Here is a 21807-nt window from a genome sequence, read left to right on the forward strand (position 1 = left end):
CACGTGTTGCGACTGGTTCGTCCAAAAAATGTCCCATGTTCAAGTATTTTTCAAAATATCTGCGTAAGTTACCATTTTTACTGTTAAAAGTTTCAGGTTCTAAAATTTGTCTTCTGAGTCGCTCCTGGACGGATTGCGACCAGAATTTGTTCAGAAAGGCACGCTCAAACTCACTGTACGTGGTACATATGTCAGCTTGACTGTATGCCCAGACAGCTGCATCGCCTTGGATGTAACCGACAATATATGAAATCTTTTTCCGGTCACTCCAAGTGCGTGGAAATGCGTTACTAAAAGATTTAAGAAAAATCACCGGATGAATGGTTCGTTTTTCTGGGATAAAAGTCTGAAATTGCCTGTGTTTTATTAGGCTTTCTTCTTCCTTTGCTTTATGATATGGATTTGTTCCACTGTAATTACTGCAATGTTCAGATGGCGAGTAATTACGATAATGTTGCTGTGGTTTACCATGATAATAGCTTGTGTTTGCGTTTGCACGTCGTGGTATGTGTTGTAGTCGTGGTGTATTTTGTTCTTGTGTGTTTGTCGTGTGCGGTATGTGTGCGTCATACTCGAATGTATATTGGTTTCTGAACTGTACATTTTGACTGATATTTTCGTTACATTCAGACTGTGGTTGATCGGTGAATTGTCTCATGGGTGCAGTGACGGATTGTACTGCGTCACTAATCAGCTGTTTGTTATTAGTGATGTATTCCGCTACGGAGTCGTGCACAATTGTTGGTAAATTTTCACGTATGCATCTATCAAAATGTTTGTCTTTGTTCTCTACCCAATCATGAAATTCTTTATTAATATTTTGAAAATGAGCTGTGGCATCAGATTGTAAGATGGCAGTCAGGTGTTGTTCAACATCGTCAAATTTATTCTGCACGTCTGTAATTCGTTATTCAAGGTTGTCGTGTACTGAAGGATATGTTTGAATTTGTTCAGTAAGAGCTTCACACGTGACATTAAGGTTTTTTAATTGGGTCTGTAAAAGTGCTACGTCATTTGTAGTCTTTTCTTGTATCGTATTAAGCTTGGAAAATTTCGTACTGAGTTCAGTCATCTGTTTGGTCAGTGTGGCGTCTATAAGTTCCACACGTTTACACAAAGTGTCACTACCTGTCTTGATTGCTATGAGATCAGATTTAATTTCGTCATTTTGTGTCTTTAACTGTTCATTTTGTGTCTTTAAGGTTGCCATGTTTTCCGCGTTCTGCATCCTTAAGGTTGCCATGTATTCCGCGTTCTGCATCCTTAAGGTTGCCATATTTTCTGCGTTTTGTTTCATTAGCATTTGTAACATGTTGGCAATGTTTACTGTTTGCAAGGTCTCTGCCCCCGCCGCGTCATTAGACGTAACGTCATGTATTAACATGGGCTCTAACTGAGACTTTGAAATTTTTGTGGTGGACGACCTATTGTCAAAATTTCCGTTAACACTTGCGTCAATATTTGATGAATCGTCACTACCGGTTGCTGTCGTAAAGTCATTTTCTAACATTTGTCTCTCGTCCGAGTCGGATTGCGTCTGACTAGTATGTCTTTGCTGTTCCATCTTTGCGTATTGTTTTCTAGTTATGACCATGCCACACGTGATATATGTTTCAAGAAAATAATGTTTGACACTGGTTTTAAAATAAAATGCAGTTGAGCATGAATCGCTCGTAGCAACAATGGCTGTTTGTTAATTTAAAAATGTAAACTGAATATGGGATTATTGTTAATGGCTGCTGTCCATGCTACAAAGTATCGTACAGAAGTCGGCCATATTGTACACTCATGTATTGGTATTGTTGCAGAAGTTATTGTTTAAGGAAAAGTACTGAGAATGAAATTTATCACTGAAAACTGCTACACGCGAAAGAAATACTACAGATTCTACTGAAGAGCTAATACACTGAATTATGAGTGGTCAAGCCTGCCAATGCACAAATGTTGCGTCTTACCTTATTTTGCTGGAAGCTTCATTGCGTCTTCCCGCAAAATTTTAGAATTGGAAAATATCTTCAGATTTTTGTTATTCCTCATACATTCACGTCCAGGTCCAGAAAGTTGATTTTTCACATGAAACAAAGAGAACAATGTAACAAATGACAAAAATTGAACAACGTCCTGTCACAGTCGCCAATATAAAATAAATAAAATAAAATAAATATTAATTATTAATTATGTATGATAGTGATTGGATGTAATTAATATTTGCTTATCTGGAATGTGGATGTTTAATTATTCGGTATCAGACGCTTGACAATGGCTTTTTCGTAAATGTAATGTTTTTCGTAGTTGACCGTGAAATAAGACTCTAATAATCGGACTTCGTATTTAAATCGTTTCCAAAGACTGCTGCGGTAGGTGCGGACTCAAATCTAAATCTCAATATTAGAATAATTTGCCAGCCATGTCAATACGTCGTACAGAGGTGACTGTCTACTAAACATAGAAAGTTTACACAGTTAGTTAAATCAGATATATTCAACGAATAAGCCTACAGTTAAATAATTCTACTTACTTTCATAAATATAAATTCTTTACAGAATCGAGTGCCTAGTAAGATTGCAACTCGCAGTGTTCTTATATAACATCAAATATGGCGGTGTGCCAGTCAATGAAATATACGTGCTTCCCGCACCACTTGTCCAAGACCTCTCCTTCTTAAAGAAACATAAGAGTATCATAATTGTGTTTTTGTTTTATCAGCGACACAGCGCTGCAGTTCTGTGCCATAGGCTTTATTTATTTGTCACAGATTAATTATTTAATTAAGATTTCGCGTTTCCGAGGAAACTCACGCACGGCATGCAAATGTGCCTTTATAGATTGTTTTGATAGGCTGGTCATTTTGAACAACCAATTATCGTTAAGCATTTCCCGCGCTCTATCAAGCAGTTATAAGCCCTGGAAGGAACGGCAGGGATTCAGTCGTTGGCTAGTTATTGGACGTACAGGCCACGTAGGACGTGTCCGTCTATGTTATGAGTAAAATGAAGAAGTTAGGGGTATTTTGCGTCCGGATGGTATTGCCGTGAAAGCAGTTTCATTTACAGACAGACTGTGGAAATTTGATCTTTCTGAAGTGTTTAGTTGGGAAGATAAACGCGTTCGAACTTAAAAATCGCCCTCTGTAGAATTCCGCGTGGCATGTTTCATATTTCCAGAATGAAATTTTCACTCTGCAGCGGAGTGTGCGCTGATATGAAACTTCAATTGGCAGATACTGGCAGAAGTAAAGCTGTGAGTAGCCGGCGTGAGTCGTGCTTCGGTAGCTCAGATGGTAGAGCACTTGCCCGCGAAAGGCAAAGGTCCCGAGTTCGAGTCTCGGTCGGGCACACAGTTTTAATTTGCCAGGAAGTTTCATGTTTCATTTTCATCTATGGAAAAGTTGGCGAGCAGTTTTTTTTTTTTTTTTACTAATCCACTGAAAAAAAGACCGAATGTGAAACTCATATATTGTAGCAAAGCATCGACCATAGATCACGTAATATTTCGGGTAGGACTTAAGTACGTTTCTTATACTGGGTTGTATGTACTGTGAGCCGAGGAAATTTATGTTAGTCGTTTAAATGAATACGGGCTGATGGCTGATGGCTGATTCTGTAATTTTGCACCTAAAGAAATAAAGATCTTGTTGCCGAATTTTGACACTTTTTCTAAAAGAACGAAGCAATCGCCCTCCACCTGAAAAACGTTGTAAGATATTACAGGATAACTTGCTACCAGAGTTTAGGCGGACTTTGCAAACGTTAAGTATTGATGTTTTTCTTCAACGCTGCTGTTAAAATCGTCTGAACGGTGTCAACGTATTCAGAGAAACGGGCTGGTGACCAGATGCCGTACTGAGGTAGGTGGAACTTTTTGTAGAGCACAGCACGACGAAAGACAGTGGTCATACAATTACGCAACCAAACGCGACTTTTAACCCGCCTAGCCGCACAGCTTCATTACGCCTGGATCTACGTGGTTTGAAAATTTCTCGAAATTATATTGTAACAGAAGTTATAATTTTTCAAAATTATTAATTGTGGTGCAGTAGTCTGCAAAATTTCAGATTATTACAATAGCTGTATATAATTTTCAAGAACGTTAATTACAAGTCAACTTTTATACGAAAAACAATATATCATCATTTACAAGATATTCCCTCTAAATCTAGATTACATTATGGGCTGCGTTCTACTTTTTAATAGTGGAACTAGGTAGAAACAAAGCTATACTCCCAGATTTCATCAACATCGTTTATTTACGGTTGGGAACGTTGACTTGTTAGTCTTGCCCCATTTTTATTGAACAGTTTTTTACCGTATTATTGTTGTTTCTCATCGTTAGAGCCAATAATAGTATTGTACATTCTACTTTTATTCCATTATCTTGATTTCAATACTGTTGTTAACAGATTATTCTAGCTCTGTATGGGGATTTTATTTTCTTGTCGCCTCTCGGCTGTTTAACGACTACTGCTAATCTCTGTGGCGTTGGCCATAAGACCTCCTTCGTTCCTAAAGATACCCAGCGCTTTCACTTCCTAGAGGCTGCACTGCCCCACCTTCGCGTATTCTGTTATCGTCTGCTCATTGCTTACTCAGTGCCGCAACTGTCCATTAGCGTTTATAAAAAAAATGTGCTTCCCTACGACCAAAAAAATAAGAAGGAAATCTGCACGTTATCCAATTGAAGAAATAAAACAGCTCATGAGTCTGAGAGATTCGGGACATCGATGATACAATATATGCCCTAAGCCGGATAATCGTCTTGCATACAAGCTGAACAGTAATAATCAGTCAAGCCGTGAGAAAGAAAAAACTCAGGAATGCCCATACCTTGACCGATAACAGAAACAAACTAGCTGCCCTAAGGAAAAACTTGCGTTCTCTTGGTATATGGAAAGTTAAAGCGGCAGCTGATTTCATTGTCGCAGCTGAAGAACTTGTGGTGTCACCGCCAGACACCACACTTGCTAGGTGGTAGCTTACATCGGCCGCGGTCCATTTAGTACATGTCGGACCCGCGTGTCGCCACTGTGTGATCGCAGACCGAGCGCCACCACAAGGCAGGTCTCGAGATACGGAAGAGCACTCGCCCCAGTTGTACGACGACTTTGCTAGCGACTACACTGACGAAGCCTTTCTCTCATTTGCCGAGAGACAGTTAGAATAACCTTCAACTAAGTCAATGGCTATGACCTAGCAAGGCGCCATTAGCCTTACATAGTTTGATAGTTATCGTATGAAATGTCTCATCAAGAACGTTGTAAACCAATGACGAATTAAAAGTTAAGTATTATAGCAGCTACGTACTTTTCTTGTTACCATTTATTACGTATCCTGTTTCAGACATCTATCTAGCCTAAGTGAGATTACGCGTGCATTTCGGCTACTTCAGTGTGGCGTAGCTGTCTTGTTACGCCACAAAAGAACTCAACCGATACTTCACATTGACAACAACCACAACTGAACGGCAACGAAACGGAAAGCATTTGACTTGGTGCCCAATTGCAGACTGTTAAAGATCCGAGCACATGTGTTAGGTTTCGAGATATGCAAGTGGCTTGAAAGCTTTTTAAGTAGTAGAACCCAGCACAGAATTTTCAACGGCGTGTGTTCAGGGCATCTTCGGGAGTGTGTCTGGGAACTGTGATAGGAACGTTTTTATTCTCGATGTACATAAATGGTCCAACGAACAGGGTGAGCAGCAACTTACGGATGTTTGCTGATGCCACTGAGGTGTTCGGGTAGGTATCCTAACTGAATGACTATGGGAACATGCCAGATGATTTAGATAAAAGCGGATGAATAGGAAAGACAGTCTTGTAACCTTCAAATACAGCATTATTAGGGTGCAACTTCGATTGAATATCCAGGCATAACGTTGCAAAGCGGTATGAAATGTAATGAAAACATAATTTCGGTAATACGTAAGGTTGATGCTCGACTTCGATTTATTGGGAGAAGTATGGGAAAGAGTAACTCATCCATGAAGGAGACGTCGTTTAGAACGCCAGTGCGACGCATTCTCGTGTACTGTTCGAATTTTTAGGATCCCAGCAGAGGACAAATTAAAGTAAGGCATCGAAGCAATATAGAGGCGGACTGCTAGCATTGTTACCGATAGTTTCAATCGGTACATGAGTATTACGCGGATGCTTCGTGAACTGAAATGTTAATCCCTGGAGGGGATACGATGCTCTTTCCTCAAGATACTACTGCACAAGTTTAGAGAACCGGCATTTAAGGCTGACTGCAGAGCGATTCCACTACCGCCAACGTACATTTCGCGTGAGGACCATGAAGATAAGATGCGAGGAATTAGAGTTCGTACCGGGGCTTTTAGGCAGTCGTTTTCCTCTCGCTCTATTTGCGACAGAAATAGGAGGGGACATGACAAGTAGTGGACAAGATACCTTCCGCCATGCAGAGTACGTTGGTTTGCGAAGTATGGGTTAGATGAAGGTGCAAGTATGTAACACCACTCCTTAACCACATAAGTGTCTTCACTGAGGCCTGAAAACATGGACTAGTTAAGGAACTACCTAAAATTGGCGCTGCAACAGTACCCTCTGATTACGGACCTATTTGCAATCTTCTTGCGGCGCGAAGGCCTTAGAATAAACATTATGAGGCCAGCTAACAAATTACCTAACTACGGTAAACCTGCTAGAGGAATAACAATCGTGCTTCTGTAAACATCGAAGCACAATATCTGCCTTAATAAAGTTAACATGCAGTATGACCTGAAGCTAGTCATGGATGCATAAGAGGCAACTATCATGTGCTGCTCGGACTTCAGCAAAGCATTTGACATTGCCGACATTTAGATTCCGAACTTTTTTTTTGTTTTTTTTTTTTTTTTTGTTTTTGTCATCTGTCTACTGACTGGTTTGATGTGATGTGTCCGCCACGAATTCCTTTCCTTTGCTAACCTCTTCATCTCAGAGTAGCACTTGCAACCTACGTCCTCAATTATTTGCTTGTCGTATTCCAATCTCTGTCTTCCTCTACAGTTTTTGCCCTCTACAGCTCCCTCTAGTACCATGGAAGTCATTCCCTCATGTCTTAGCTGATGTCCTATCATCCTGTCCCTTCTCCTTATCAGTGTTTTCCACATATTCCTTTCCTCTCCGATTCTGCGTAGAACCTCCTCATTCCTTACCTTATCAGTCCACCTAATTTTCAACATTCGTCTATAGCACCACATCTCAAATGCTTCGATTCTCTTCTGTTCCGGTTTTCCCACAGTCCATGTTTCACTACCATACAATGCTGTACTCCAGACGTACATCCTCAGAAATTTCTTCCTCATATTAAGGCCGGTATTTGATATTAGTAGACTTTTCTTGGTCAGAAATGCCTTTTTTGCCATAGCGAGTCTGCTTTTGATGTCCTCCTTGCTCCGTCCGTCATTATTTTACTGCCTAGGCAGCAGAATTCCTTAACTTCATTGACTTTGTGACCGTCAATCCTGATGTTAAGTTTCTCGCTGTTCTCATTTCTACTACTTCTCTTTACCTTCGTCTTTCTCCGATTTACTCTCAAACCATACTGTGTACTCATTAGACTGTTCATTCAGTTCAGCAGATCATTTAATTCTTCTTCACTTTCACTCAGGATAGCAATGTCATCAGCGAATAGTATCATTGATATCCTTTCACCTTGTATTTTAATTCCACTCCTGAACCTTTCTTTCATTTCCATCACTGCTTCCTCGATGTACAGATTGAAGAGTAGGGGCGAAAGGCTACAGCCTTGTTTTACACCCTTTTTAATACGAGCACTTCGTTCTTGATCGTCCACTCTTATTATTCCCTCTTGGTTGTTGTACATATTGTATATGACCCGTCTCTCCCTATAGCTTACCCCTGCTTTTTTCAGAATCTCGAACAGCTTGCACCATTTTATATTGTCGAACGCTTTTTCCAGGTCGACAAAGTGTCTTGATTTTTCTTTAGCCTTGCTTCCATTATTAGCCGTAACGTCAGAATTGCCTCTCTCGTCCCTTTACTTTTCCTAAAGCCAAACTGATCTCAATTTTCTTTTCCATTCTTCTGTATATTATTCTTGTAAGCAGCTTCGATGCATGAGCTCTTAAGCTGATTGTGCGATAATTCTCGCACTTGTCAGCTCTTGCCGTCTTCGGAATTGTGTGGATGATGCTTTTCCGAAAGTCAGATGGTATGTCGCCAGACTCATATATTCTACACACCAACGTGAATAGTCGTTTTGTTGCCACTTCCCCCAATGATTCTAGAAATTCTGATGGAATGTTATCTATCCCTTCTGCCTTATTTGACCGTAAGTCCTCCAAAGCTCTTTTAAATTCCGATTCTAATACTGGATCCCCTATCTCTTCTAAATCGATTCCTGTTTCTTCTTCTATCACATCAGACAAATCTTCACCCTCATAGAGGCTTTCAATGTATTTTTTCCACCTATCTGCTCTCTCCTCTGCATTTAACAGCGGAATTCCCGTTGCACTCTTAATGTTACCACCGTTGCTTTTAATGTCACCAAAGGTTGTTTTGACTTTCCTGTATGCTGAGTCTGTCCTTCCGACAATCATATCACTTTCGATGTCTTCACATTTTTCCTGCAGCCATTTCGTCTTAGCTTCCCTGCGCTTCCTATTTATTTCATTCCTCAGCGACTTGTATTTCTGTATTCCTGATTTTCCCGGAACATGTTTGTACTTCCTCCTTTCATAAATCAACTGAAGTATTTCTTCTGTTACCCATGGTTTCTTCGCAGCTACCTTCTTTGTACCTATGTTTTCCTTCCCAACTTCTGTGATGGCCCTTTTTAGAGATGTCTATTCCTCTTCAACTGTACTGCCTACTGCGCTATTCCTTATTGCTGTATCTATAGCGTTAGAGAACTTCAAACGTATCTCGTCATTCCTTAGTACTTCCGTATCCCCCTTCTTTGCGTATTAATTCTTCGTGACTAATGTCTTGAACTTCAGCCTACTCTTCGTCACTACTATATTGTGATCTGAGTCAATATCAGCTCCTGGGTACACCTTACAATCCAGTATCTGATTTCGGAATCTCTGTCTGACCATGATGTAATCTAATTGACATCTTCCCGTATCTCCCGGCCTTTTCCAAGTATACCGAACTTAGCAGACTAAATTTCTCGCCGAGTGCAGTGTAATGGTATCGCTCATACATGTCGCATCGCCAGCAATGTGTCATGCTGGATACTATGAAGACTCAAAGGAGGCAGGCAGTTTTAGACAGGGCCTACGGTTCTTTATTAGTTTCTATAATCTGTTCATTGAATGCCATTGATGTGCCATCAGTTTTGTCCTGCTGAAAATACCACGTGACGAAGCTGTATCTAAGTACAAAACCAATAGGCCTGAAGACAGCCATCGAGAATGTCAATACCGACCTTTGCTCGATACCAAAATGTAGGCAGTCTGTCGGGTTAAAGGGCAACCCACCCTAAATCCCAGCAGTGCTGACTCGTCATTCTAGCCTCATTAGCCCGAATTATCGGGAATTCCTACCACCTTCAGTCCTAATTGGAAATAAATATCGACTTATCTATCTCAGCATATGTTCTAGAAGAAATAATAGATGAAAATATAGACTGGGACGAGCACGTAACTGCTCTGTACAAGACGGCATCAGCATTTCTGCATGTCCTACAAAAATATACCATAAAAACATCTTCCCTCTTGATCAGAACAAGAAATTACTGCGAACACATATACTTACAGTTATTGATTAGACTGAATGTACCATGAAAGGTCTCTCTCAGGAAAGCACAAAAACCTGTAACTGATCATGGACGCCTGTGTTCGTCGCATCTGTGGTGTTCGACTCCTTGATCATATTTCACCATCATATACATACCTACACTGACTGCGTGCAGACTAGTAAAGATTTTTTTCCATGTCCTTCGGGTTCTCTACTGTCTTACCAACGTACGCAGTCCTTCATATCTCTCCTGGACCTTAACGTTCTTGTCTCAACAACATTTCAGAAATACCCACTCCTGTCAGAGAAAAATCCTTTCTACACCACTCCATGGCTGAGCCACTTTCACGAAGTCCTTCTCAGAAGCAGGAACTCGACTCTGGCATAACCTCCTGCACTATACTAGATAAATGAATAACATTTACCACTTCAGAATAGAGCTAGTGACATATCTACTGAAGCATAAATAATGGATCAAATGTTGCTGAACGCATTCGTTAGCGCCAAACATACTTGGATTTCCTTTCCCCAGAACTCGCTGTATCGAAAAACATCTATTTTGCACACCTACACATTGTTTTTACATCTGCCACTGTCAGCATTGTCATCGCTGTCTTGATTACCTTTTTTTATTGTTATTAACGTTATTAGTGGCGGCGGCAGCGGTAGTAGATGTACTGCCAGTATTAACCTCTCAGCTCATAGTATTACATTATTTGTATTGATACTATAACCATTTTGATACTATTTATCATATTAAAACTTCTATTTTTTAGGTAAATATGACGTAAAAATGTACTTCGTATGTGAAACTTCGGTCAGATGCATGACAAGGCCCGATGGCCCTAAGCTGTTCAGGTTGAGAAATAAAAATAAATATTTATCTTGAAAGTAGCTCTAAGCTGATGGCTGGGAGTTTAACGGTGTGTGTCACAGCGGCAGCTGCTGATGTCGCGGTTGAAGATGGAGTTAGTTTCACGTTTACAACCGATTAGGATGCAGTATCTGCTATCGTTCATGTTCCTTTCAAAACTGTCCTGTTAGCAATGTCGACATATTCTTCGCAGTTCTTTACGTCAGCGTGTTAGAAAGCAGATCCTGAATTGTGTCATCTTGGGCTGTCGAACGGTCTAACACCTCTTTCAGTCGCGTTTGAAAGTACTCATAATCTGTATCTTTGTTTTTACCTCCCTCATCAGTTGCCGTACTGAACAGCGTTACTAGCTTTCTTTCAATGATTCGTTTATTATTGAAATTGCACAAACGTATTTCTGTGTCCGTCTCCACATCATATCCTGACATGATGTCACATGCGAATAACCAGAGAGTATAGTACAAGAAACTGTCTATAGATTGCGCTATCGCGAATTGGTGCTACGCTGGAAAATTCAAAGATTATAGCAATATAAACAAACAATAGAAAGCGTTGCCTGCGGTTAAATATTTTATCATTGCACGACTTTGTTTAAACTGTTACTATCCAGCCTGTGAATGAGTCTCACAATACTTGCAGAGTTTACTTAATATACGTTTGCCACAATAGTAAAGGGTACAACTCAATTGCTGTGCCGAGGCTATGCGACTGCTGAGTATTCTGCTATATGCTGTCTCCATTCTTACCTCGACTCGAGGGCGTGAAGTAAGTGGACGTCGATTTTCGTCTGACAGCTAGACTCCCACTCCACTGCCATACTATCATAGTCACCGGTTCCCGGGCTTCGGCACCATATTATGCACCGTGCATTAACTGACGTGTAATGTTTACAGCTTTATTTTCGTCTCCAATCATATATATATATATATATATATATATATATATATATATATATATATATATATATATATACTCCTGGAAATGGAAAAAAGAACACATTGACACCGGTGTGTCAGACCCACCATACTTGCTCCGGACACTGCGAGAGGGCTATGCAAGCAATGATCACACGCACGGCACAGCGGACACACCAGGAACCGCGGTGTTGGCCGTCGAATGGCGCTAGCTGCGCAGCATTTGTGCACCGCTGCCGTCAGTGTCAGCCAGTTTGCCGTGGCATACGGAGCTCCATCGCAGACTTTAACACTGGTAGCATGCCGCGACAGCGTGGACGTGAACCGTATGTGCAGTTGACGGACTTTGAGCGAGGGCGTATAGTGGGCATGCGGGAGGCCGGGTGGATGTACCGCCGAATTGCTCAACACGTGGGGCGTGACGTCTCCACAGTACATCGATGTTGTCGCCAGTGGTCGGCGGAAGGTGCACGTGCCCGTCGACCTGGGACCGGACCGCAGCGACGCACGGATGCACGCCAAGACCGTAGGATCCTACGCAGTGCCGTAGGGGACCGCACCGCCACTTCCCAGCAAATTAGGGACACTGTTGCTCCTGGGGTATCGGCGAGGACCATTCGCAACCGTCTCCATGAAGCTGGGCTACGGTCCCGCACACCGTTAGGCCGTCTTCCGCTCACGCCCCAACATCGTGCAGCCCGCCTCCAGTGGTGTCGCGACAGGCGTGAATGGAGGGACGAATGGAGACGTGTCGTCTTCAGCGATGAGAGTCGCTTCTGCCTTGGTGCCAATGATGGTCGTATGCGTGTTTGGCGCCGTGCAGGTGAGCGCCACAATCAGGACTGCATACGACCGAGGCACACAGGGCCAACAGCCGGCATCATGGTGTGGGGAGCGATCTCCTACACTGGCCGTACACCACTGGTGATCGTCGAGGGGACACTGAATAGTGCACGGTACATCCAAACCGTCATCGAACCCATCGTTCTACCATTCCTAGACCGGCAAGGGAACTTGCTGTTCCAACAGGACAATGCACGTCCGCATGTATCCCGTGCCACCCAACGTGCTCTAGAAGGTGTAAGTCAACTACCCTGGCCAGCAAGATCTCCGGATCTGTCCCCCATTGAGAATGTTTGGGACTGGATGAAGCGTCGTCTCACGCGGTCTGCACGTCCAGCACGAACGCTGGTCCAACTGAGGCGCCAGGTGGAAATGGCATGGCAAGCCGTTCCACAGGACTACATCCAGCATCTCTACGATCGTCTCCATGGGAGAATAGCAGCCTGCATTGCTGCGACAGGTGGATATACACTGTACTAGTGCCGACATTGTGCATGCTCTGTTGCCTGTGTCTATGTGCCTGTGGTTCTGTCAGTGTGATCATGTGATGTATCTGACCCCAGGAATGTGTCAATAAAGTTTCCCCTTCCTGGGACAATGAATTCACGGTGTTCTTATTTCAATTTCCAGGAGTATATATATATATATATATATATATATATATATATATATATATATATATATATATATATATATATATATATATTACAGAGATGAATAAAGATCAGAGACATTCAGGATGAAGATCATGTCGAACGTGTATTCGATGTAGATGGCTGAGGAATCACTAATGACTAAATGTAATGCCAATTATGGAACATAAAAACTTTATTTGCCTTGATTCTGTGGAACCACGAACTAGGGCTTAAAGGGCATGTATGGCTATGTTTGTCCATAGTATTTCCATTTACTGTTCCTTGATGACTAATGATCGAGTGCCCACTAGTCTTCCTCTTCCGTATGATGCAATCTTTCGGTGAGATGGCTTATTTTAAAGAGCCATTTTTATTAGCGATCCCCACTAACTCATCCACTACTTCATTAAATATAATGTTAGCGTCTCCCTTGATCCACATAAACGTTAACTTCTACGCGTGAGTACAGACCTTTTTTGTGGCATTCTTAGTGTCCGCTACCATTAGATTAGTTTTCATGAGAAGAGCTCACGTCTGAATGTCTTGGAACAACCTTCTACAGTACAGTAATAGCGCAATTTTTATATTGTGAGTTTCCGCAACTAATTTAAAGCTTCACGCATAGTTCGTTGGCGCTTCTATGGAAAGTTTCCCTGGGAAGTGCAATCAGATTCTTTGCAACATGTGCTTGGCCACAGGAACACGCGACAACCCCAGCCATTAGCTGTGGTTTTGGAGCCGTCATTATATACACTACCGGACAAAAGTTTTCGATTAACTATCACAACTATGGATTTTTAATTAAAACAGAGAATTAATTCTAAATATTTTATCACATCCTCAATTCCGATAATGAAACAATTAGTCATGTAAAGTTGGAAGCGCCTGTACTGTGTATTTGACTGGTTGTTCACCTAGAGGGGCACTGAAGAGCATCCGCTACAACACTGACGTACCTTAACCTAAGCTGGTTCCGTTCTAGTAGGCCTCATTCCTTCAGTTCGTGTTAGTGTTCAGTACAGTGGGTGAGCCTGGCAGTGTGCTTGTATACCTAGTGAGGTTCTCCTAATGAGACAATCAGAAAACTAGAATTCAAAAAACGTGCTGTAATTTTAGCCCTGCATCTGGTACTCTAGAAAGACAGCAGCAACAAAAGTTTGCATAACCCCATCTACAGTGATATATACGTTGTAGCGGTTCAAGTAAACTAGTGTCAATGTAAGTGTGTCTGGAAAACACCGAGTAACTTCATACAGGGAAAATCAATTCATATGTGCACAGACTAATCACCAGAGGACGCGTACTGCACCTTAAATTCTCGAGAAAGTAAATACTATGCCAGCAACTCCAATCGCTCCCCTTCAGTGCAACGCCTTCTCCGTGAACAAGTTTTAAGTGGTGTATAGCGGCCATAAAACGGTTATTATGAGAACAATAAGGTGGAACTATTACAACGGGCACAGCGAAAGCAGTGGTTTTCACCGACGAATCTAAATATGAAGTATTTTAGAAGCCATCGTCGACTTCGTGGAGAACGTATGAGGAGTCATGTTTGGCGGCAACGGCGGATGGTCGACCATGGTGTGGGGATGTTTTATGGTTGATAAAGTCAATGGTCTAATGAGAATTAATAAAAAATTAGAGAAGGAGTAATAGTAAAAGGATACTCATCAACAATCAGTTCCATCTGGCAAGAGACTTACATTTCGTGGATTAGGCCTAGTTCTGGAGCAGGACAACGATCCGAGACATGCATCTAAATTGTGCAGAGGGCTTGTCAATAGAAAAGAAAAATGTGGGGAACAGAAGAACATGATTTGGCCAAGTTAGTCTCCAGCTTTAAATTCCATTGAAGTCTTACGGGATGGACTTGACAGGGAGAATAGATAAATCAGGTTTTCTAATGTTGAAGGTGTGTCGAATAATTTACAGAAGTGTTGGACTACAGTATCTGCAAAAACGCTACAAAATCTTATGTCCAGAATGACAAGCGTTTGTGTAATTGTACTGAGGGCACAGTGTTGGTACTTTGAAGAGGCTAAAATCCAAACCATGTTGAACTGTACTTAATCACAGAGAGAGAAAAATATTTATTTTGTTGGTGTATTTAGTTTGTATGTTGTGTCTGAACACTGAAACAAAGTATATAGCTTTTTTCGTAAGGGATCGAAAACTTCTGACCGGCAGTGTATCTCGAAATACTACAGGAAATTACCAGTAATTATGTTTTTTACGAAGTGCGCTGCTCCGACGAAAGTTTTTGTTGGAAAGTAGAAAAGGTCTGCTGCTAAACTCTATTTGTTGTAACGGTAATCGGCATTATAAAATGCACACATTCTAACGTGGTTTCCAATGTAGTCATTGCACACTCAGTTGCGAGTTGGTATTTCATAGAGACCGTCCTCCTCACGGTAATTTGCTAGCACTGCCCCCCCCCCCCCCCCCCCAGCTGCAATTTTCGACTGTATATGCCGTGCAAACAACAAAGGTTGTTTAACAATAATGGACGCCTTTGAAATAGTTACATCAGTTACGTTAGTGAACGTTGAAGATAAGCGGAGAAAATAGCGGAGAATATTGTGCACATGTCGGTAGAATTAACAAAGAACTGTGACGCGTATTTAGAGAACTGCTTTGAGATTCCTTTGGAGTATTAACTCCGGCCTGACGCATTCTACTTTTTCACATGCGCAAGAAAGCGTCTCGAATTCGCGTTGTTTATTGTTCTAATTGATAATATCCACTTTGAACTAACACTGCCTCTCTTTCACAGTGTATATTAAAGCGAATATTTGCTCCTTTATCATGTCGTTGTGCCTGTAGGACACACTGTACTGAACTGTGAGGTAGTCAGCCAGAGACGCAGACAGAAATTTTTGCAATTAAACGGTCGATGTTCCGTACGGCGTTCCAAAATGGAACAAATATAGCCCCGAACTTGTATATAATTTATACATTTATATAAAACATAGAATATTCAAGAATATGCTTCTATTAAATGTAGAAGTAAGTCACAGATGCCGAAAGAATATACACAAACGACTAAAAAATGACTCGCTGAAAGGAGATCCTAGCCAGAAACCGCTTCGTTCTCAGCCCGTACCCATATGCGTAACACAATTTTTCAAAGACGTAATGTATATCCATTTATTTGATTTTACGATGTTGTCAAAGCCTTATCTATCGAGATGTCGTTAACTGATATTTAATTACAATAAGTTATACAAAGAAGGCGCGATTTTGATAAACTTCTAATGCGCTGGTGTCTTGAAACGAGATCCACCAAGTAACGATACGAAAAACACCAAGCACGAAAAACACTAAACAAGAATATTTTTAACCAACAATACTTCGCTACCTGCATTTTATTACAAAGAACCGTACCACAAGCGGCTCCTTTTTTCTAGAGATCATCGATAGCATTACATCAGATCAAATTCAGAGTATTTAAGCAATAATGTAGAAACACCAGCAATAAGGGCCAAAACTACAAATATGGTGGCTCCTAAACTGCGTTTGTTAGGCAGAAAGCCCTTATGCATCTCATCAGTCACATTTCTCTCCATGAAGCAAAAATCTGCGGCATCTGATTCTACCTGCCACGGTCGATATGCTGCTCGTTGTGAAATTCCCCGTTGTGACGCCATATATAATGGACCAGCTTCTCGTTAAAGTTCGCTTTCCCGCCTTGAGTGAGGACTGCTTGACCCTTTGTTTACTACCAATGAAATCTGTGTACAGTGAATTACAAAGGCAAACTAATAAAATGGCCAGAACAATCAGAAAACTGTTTTACAGTATTTTTGTTGTATGTCGTTTCAGAGCAAAATTATTAGAAAAACCTATGTTAAGTGTTTGGGAAATTCTGCGAACTGTTGTTATTACTCATGCAAAACGCCGTGTTTCACTGTGCTGCACAATATACCATCTCGATGTTCCTTCTGTAGGCGTATGTTGCTGCTTCATTTAGCCGTTCGTCGTGTGGAGCGCGGGCTTTAAAATAGCTAATGCTTCGTGATTATTGCTGTTATTGGTGTCGAGAGCGTTGAATTCCCCACGACCCATAGAATCATAGAAATTGTAACCTTTATCAAACTCAATCTTCGTTGTGAATTAATTTCGCCGAATATTATGCTACACTGACTATAGCCACGTGACGAACAATCCACGTTATTCGTTGTTAGTGTTTCACTTTGATTGTCGTTGACATTACTGACTTCTGATAGCTTCACAGTGGCCAGATCAGCAGCGCACAGATTCCATTGTTCCGTGATTCTACGGCTGAGCGGACGAGACGACTCAACCCTTATTTGCCAATGGTTACACACTGAAGCTATGCATGACTCTCTTGCTCAGGACGAAAGGTGACTCGTAGTAATGACTCAGGGCACAAAAAATGTAAATTAAAGGCGCCTCAGCAAAACCTGAAGTCGTCCGAACTGTGTAACCACAAACTCGATACACACAGTTTACTGTGGCCGCTGTTAGTGTGAAGGTGGTTCTATGAACCCTATGAACCCCTGTCTTAAGGGTGAATTACATCTGAACTCTATTTCTCTACAGTTCCACCCCCGAACGGTGCGCAGGAAAAACAAACGCTTAAATACACTTAAATCTTTCTGTGCGAATACTGGTTTCTCTTATTTTATTTTTACGTTCGTTTCTCTCTATAGGTGGGGGTGCAGCTCCAGTACAAGCTAAGTGGGGAGCATTGTTCTGTTATGGAACCAAACTGGCCAGTTGCCTTAGTACCACTTATATAAATAAAGCTTTCATTTAGGTCCTTCTTTTGCTCATTTAGGAGGTGATCTATAACTATCATGACAGTTACTATTAATTTATGGCCATGGTAGCTGTCGAGTAGCCTATTTGCGTTCATGATTACACAGGAATTCGATTACTTTCGGTGTGAAGCGGCAACTCGGTAGCTACATGGTTAGCGAGGCGAAGTGCTAAGTGAGGGGTCTCAGGTTCAGTTCCTGCTAGGTCGGAGATTTTATCCGTTTTCGGACTGCATGTTGCGTTGTCCTTACTTTGGTATCGTCATAACTGACATTACAATTGAGAAGGCTGAATCGGCATGGCCAAGAACCCCGTAAAAATTACAAAATAGAAAAGGACTATCATAATGAAGACGGCAACTTATCACCCACAACTGATGCCTCTCCTCCCCCACTGGAGCAGTGTGCTCTTTCTCCTACCAACAATGTTGTCGTGTGCTCGCATTGGTCCTCCCACCACCGCCTGCCCCACCCTCTCTAGTGCCACCATCATGCTGAGACTCTTAGTCTGTACCCCCACTGGGCGACTGCTTGAAACATCTGCAATTTCCAGCATGGTAATGCATCCTCAATGCTGTTTGCCTATTATTTGAGGAACGTGGTTGCAAATATGGAACTTATCATCAAAAGACACCAAAAAATGCACTATTGCTGCTCTCATATTACAGCAAATAACATTCCTACATAAGAAAAAAATAGGACTTTGTAACTAACATTACGGCACATAAATGGCAATCATGCGTAAAAATGTGTAGTTAACGTCACTCTGCATCAACAAAATACTCACTTTATACTTTGATAGTACAATACTATGGAAAATAACAGTCGTGTACGGTATCAACGTAGTTCATTATATACCTTCTGCACACTGGTACTGCACTCGGTCGGGGATGCTTGAGAGAGCAGATCAATGCAGTCCATCTCCTCCTTCTCGTCCGCTCCAGTAATAACAGCTGAGCGCCCGACAAACCAAACATCACCATCATTACTAACTGGTTCCGCTAAACCAGCCATAAAATTTATACAAAAGAAGAGAATAAAACTTTTTTTAAAAAAAAACGCCATTTTTATTCGAACCTTCGTTTACTACCTTCACAGCGCAGTTTGATGGAAGATATGCCATCAACATAGCAATTTACATCGAACCGTAAATGCTTATCAGAGTCATACTTGGAAATAACATCACTATGAAACACAGGTGTTAGCTTTTGAAATTTCTATGTTCTATTACACAAAGCAGATATTAGTTTTTAGGAAACAGACAGTAAGTATTCTACTTTATTCAAATTATCGCGGTCATCCATAATTCTTTTATAAACTTTATGAATAACTTTATACACTTTTCAGATACAAGTAGGTAGAGAATATATATTGCTATCTTTTCGCCCCAAAGAGAAAATACAATTGTAAATGTCATTATCGGTCGAGACGCATCAACACTTGTACTACGAGAGCTGGTCCAGATAAGCATCTGACTGAGTAGGAACCAGTTCATGTGGAAATGACAATTGAAAACAAGAAATACCAGCACGAGGAGCGTTGCCCCTTCAGAGCATACACTGACTTTAAATGTCTACTCATTCTTATCGCGCTCTGTAAGGGAGACTGCACTGATACATATGCAACCTTTATGGTGGTATGACTCAGGTAAGAATCGCTTGATATCATTTGTCAGGGATAATTCTGGGAGGTGGCTGCTCAGTGAGGTAGAGCAACTTGCGTGGTATTTTGATCACAATAACGCCACCAACATCTTCATGATCATCCCACAGGGGAAGTTCTGCAGCACAGCATACACTGCAGGCAACTTTAACAACTACATGTCGTGACTCAAATTCACATCCTTCCACAATTTGAACAGTTATAATGAAGATTTCATACCTGTGCACTTGGGTGCTTTTAGTTTGCACAAAGACCAGATCGTGTCCTGCATGAGAGCATTAAGACACACATCTCGTTCTCCAGGCGAATGACGTCAAACATTACATCACAGTTCCTGGACTTAATACGATTTATGCAAAAGCTGCTTTAGAAATATGTTAGGACGACACGTAAATCTTTAAAACTGCATTTGCCGATGATGCGAACTTCCACTCATGACGAATAATATTGTCTTTCCTTATAAATACCTGAATTTCAAAGAGACACTCAACTAAGTCACATTGCCTGACATACCCACATTCACCAGTAATCTTACAGGCAATACCATAACGAATTCCGAGTATAAACATCTGGTGAATGTTTAGCAGGAATTCAGCGTTTATGATTTAGGGGAGTATGCAAAGCTATATATGGGCATGGACGTACAACTACTTGCAGATATTTTCGAGAAGTTCTGGATAGTATGCATGACCACATACACTTTGAATTCCACGTTATATTACATGTCGACATTGAATTTTTGATCAATGTCAACATGGTTTTCTTTTTCGAATGCAGCATGCACGGTGGACTTTGGCAATGTGTGCACAGACACGCGAAGGCAAACAAGACGTGAATGGGCGGACAAATGGCTCTGAGCACTATGGGACTTAACTTCTGAGGTCATTAGTCCCCTAGAACTTAGAACTACTTAAACCTAACTAACCTAAGGACATAACGCACATCCATGCACGAGGCAGGATTCGAACCTGCGATGGTAGCGGTCGCACGGTTCCAGACTGTAGAGCCTAGAACCGCTCGGCCACTTCGGCCGGCAATGGGCGGACAGTTTAAAGCATATGAGTATGAGAGTTACATACGTACCTTCGTGTTAACAACTTATACGGATATGCCACGCAACATAATCTGTCTGTTGGGAAGTTTCGATGGCTGTCTGAGGAGGACAACCATATATTAGGTGATCTGAAAGGTGTGGCAGCTGGTCTGGTAAAGGATATGGTGTGGAAGGTAGACTTGGCATATCCTGGCAGTTTGCATGATACGCACAGCAATGGAGCACCTCGTCCCATAAAAGGACTCCACCCTCAGTCCAATGACGGCACTGGGTCGAAAACAGATATGCATTATGCACTGCAGATATCTCCAGCGACGTATCCATTTGGAATGGTTCTAATTAGTGTCACCCATGACATCTCTTTCAAGTGATGTCGCTGGTTGAGGAAGTATATTGACTTTAAAACGGAACGGAGGGCCCTTGTGACACGTGACTTAGAGAAATATTTTTTAAAAATTGACGAATAATGCTATTTTCAAGAAAAACGTGGACAAATTAAGAAAACACCACGAAATTCATGAAGTTTACTACTGGGAGAGGCGTTATGGCGGCATTATTATGTCACTTGGCCACATTCTTCAGCCAAGGTTTAGTCGTTCTGGAGATGGATAAGTTTTCGACGGAGTTCATGAGAGCTATTTATGTTTATATGTTTATATCGGACATTTCCTAACTCCATGTGCTATTCCTTTCTGAAGACGAAATTCACTGACACAGAGTTACTTTATATGGATGAAGACTGTTTAATTTACTGCATGAAAGACTGCAATCCATACAAAGTAAGGAGATACAGTCCGGAGGAATTCGACACGTCTGGATATTCGACAAATAATACGGTTTACACCTCATAACAAGAGGGTTATCAGAATCAAGTCTTCTCGATTGTCAAGCCACGTCAATTCGAATAAAATTCTCAATGTTTCTATGGCTATCTCCGCCATCGTTGTCAGTAGCAGGGGATAGCACTATGCTCTGATTTTCACGAATGTGGCTGCTGGCACCAGTGAGAGAGGACCGAAACGATGTGAGCGAGGAAGGTGAGGTGGACAGCTCGTAGCAAGTCCGGCCCGCCGCGCGACATCAGGTGGCGCAAGAGCCCGGCGACACGTCTGGAACTGCCTCCCTGCAAGCGTTAAGCATCCGCAGTGGTTTCCTCTCGACACCCAGAGCCCACCCCCACCCGCTACTCACTGTGTGTCTCTGTTATAAGTGTTGTTGTTCATTCTAATCTCGGCCGTCTGTTTTACAACGGAATCCCATTACGTTCGCGCAAAAGCCTAGACTCTCGTTCCTCAATCAGTATTTTGTGTCCGTTTATCAGGCAATGCTCAGCTACGGCCGACT

This window comes from Schistocerca piceifrons, unplaced genomic scaffold (assembly GCF_021461385.2).
Source record: "Schistocerca piceifrons isolate TAMUIC-IGC-003096 unplaced genomic scaffold, iqSchPice1.1 HiC_scaffold_2521, whole genome shotgun sequence".
Classification (NCBI taxonomy): domain Eukaryota; kingdom Metazoa; phylum Arthropoda; class Insecta; order Orthoptera; family Acrididae; genus Schistocerca; species Schistocerca piceifrons.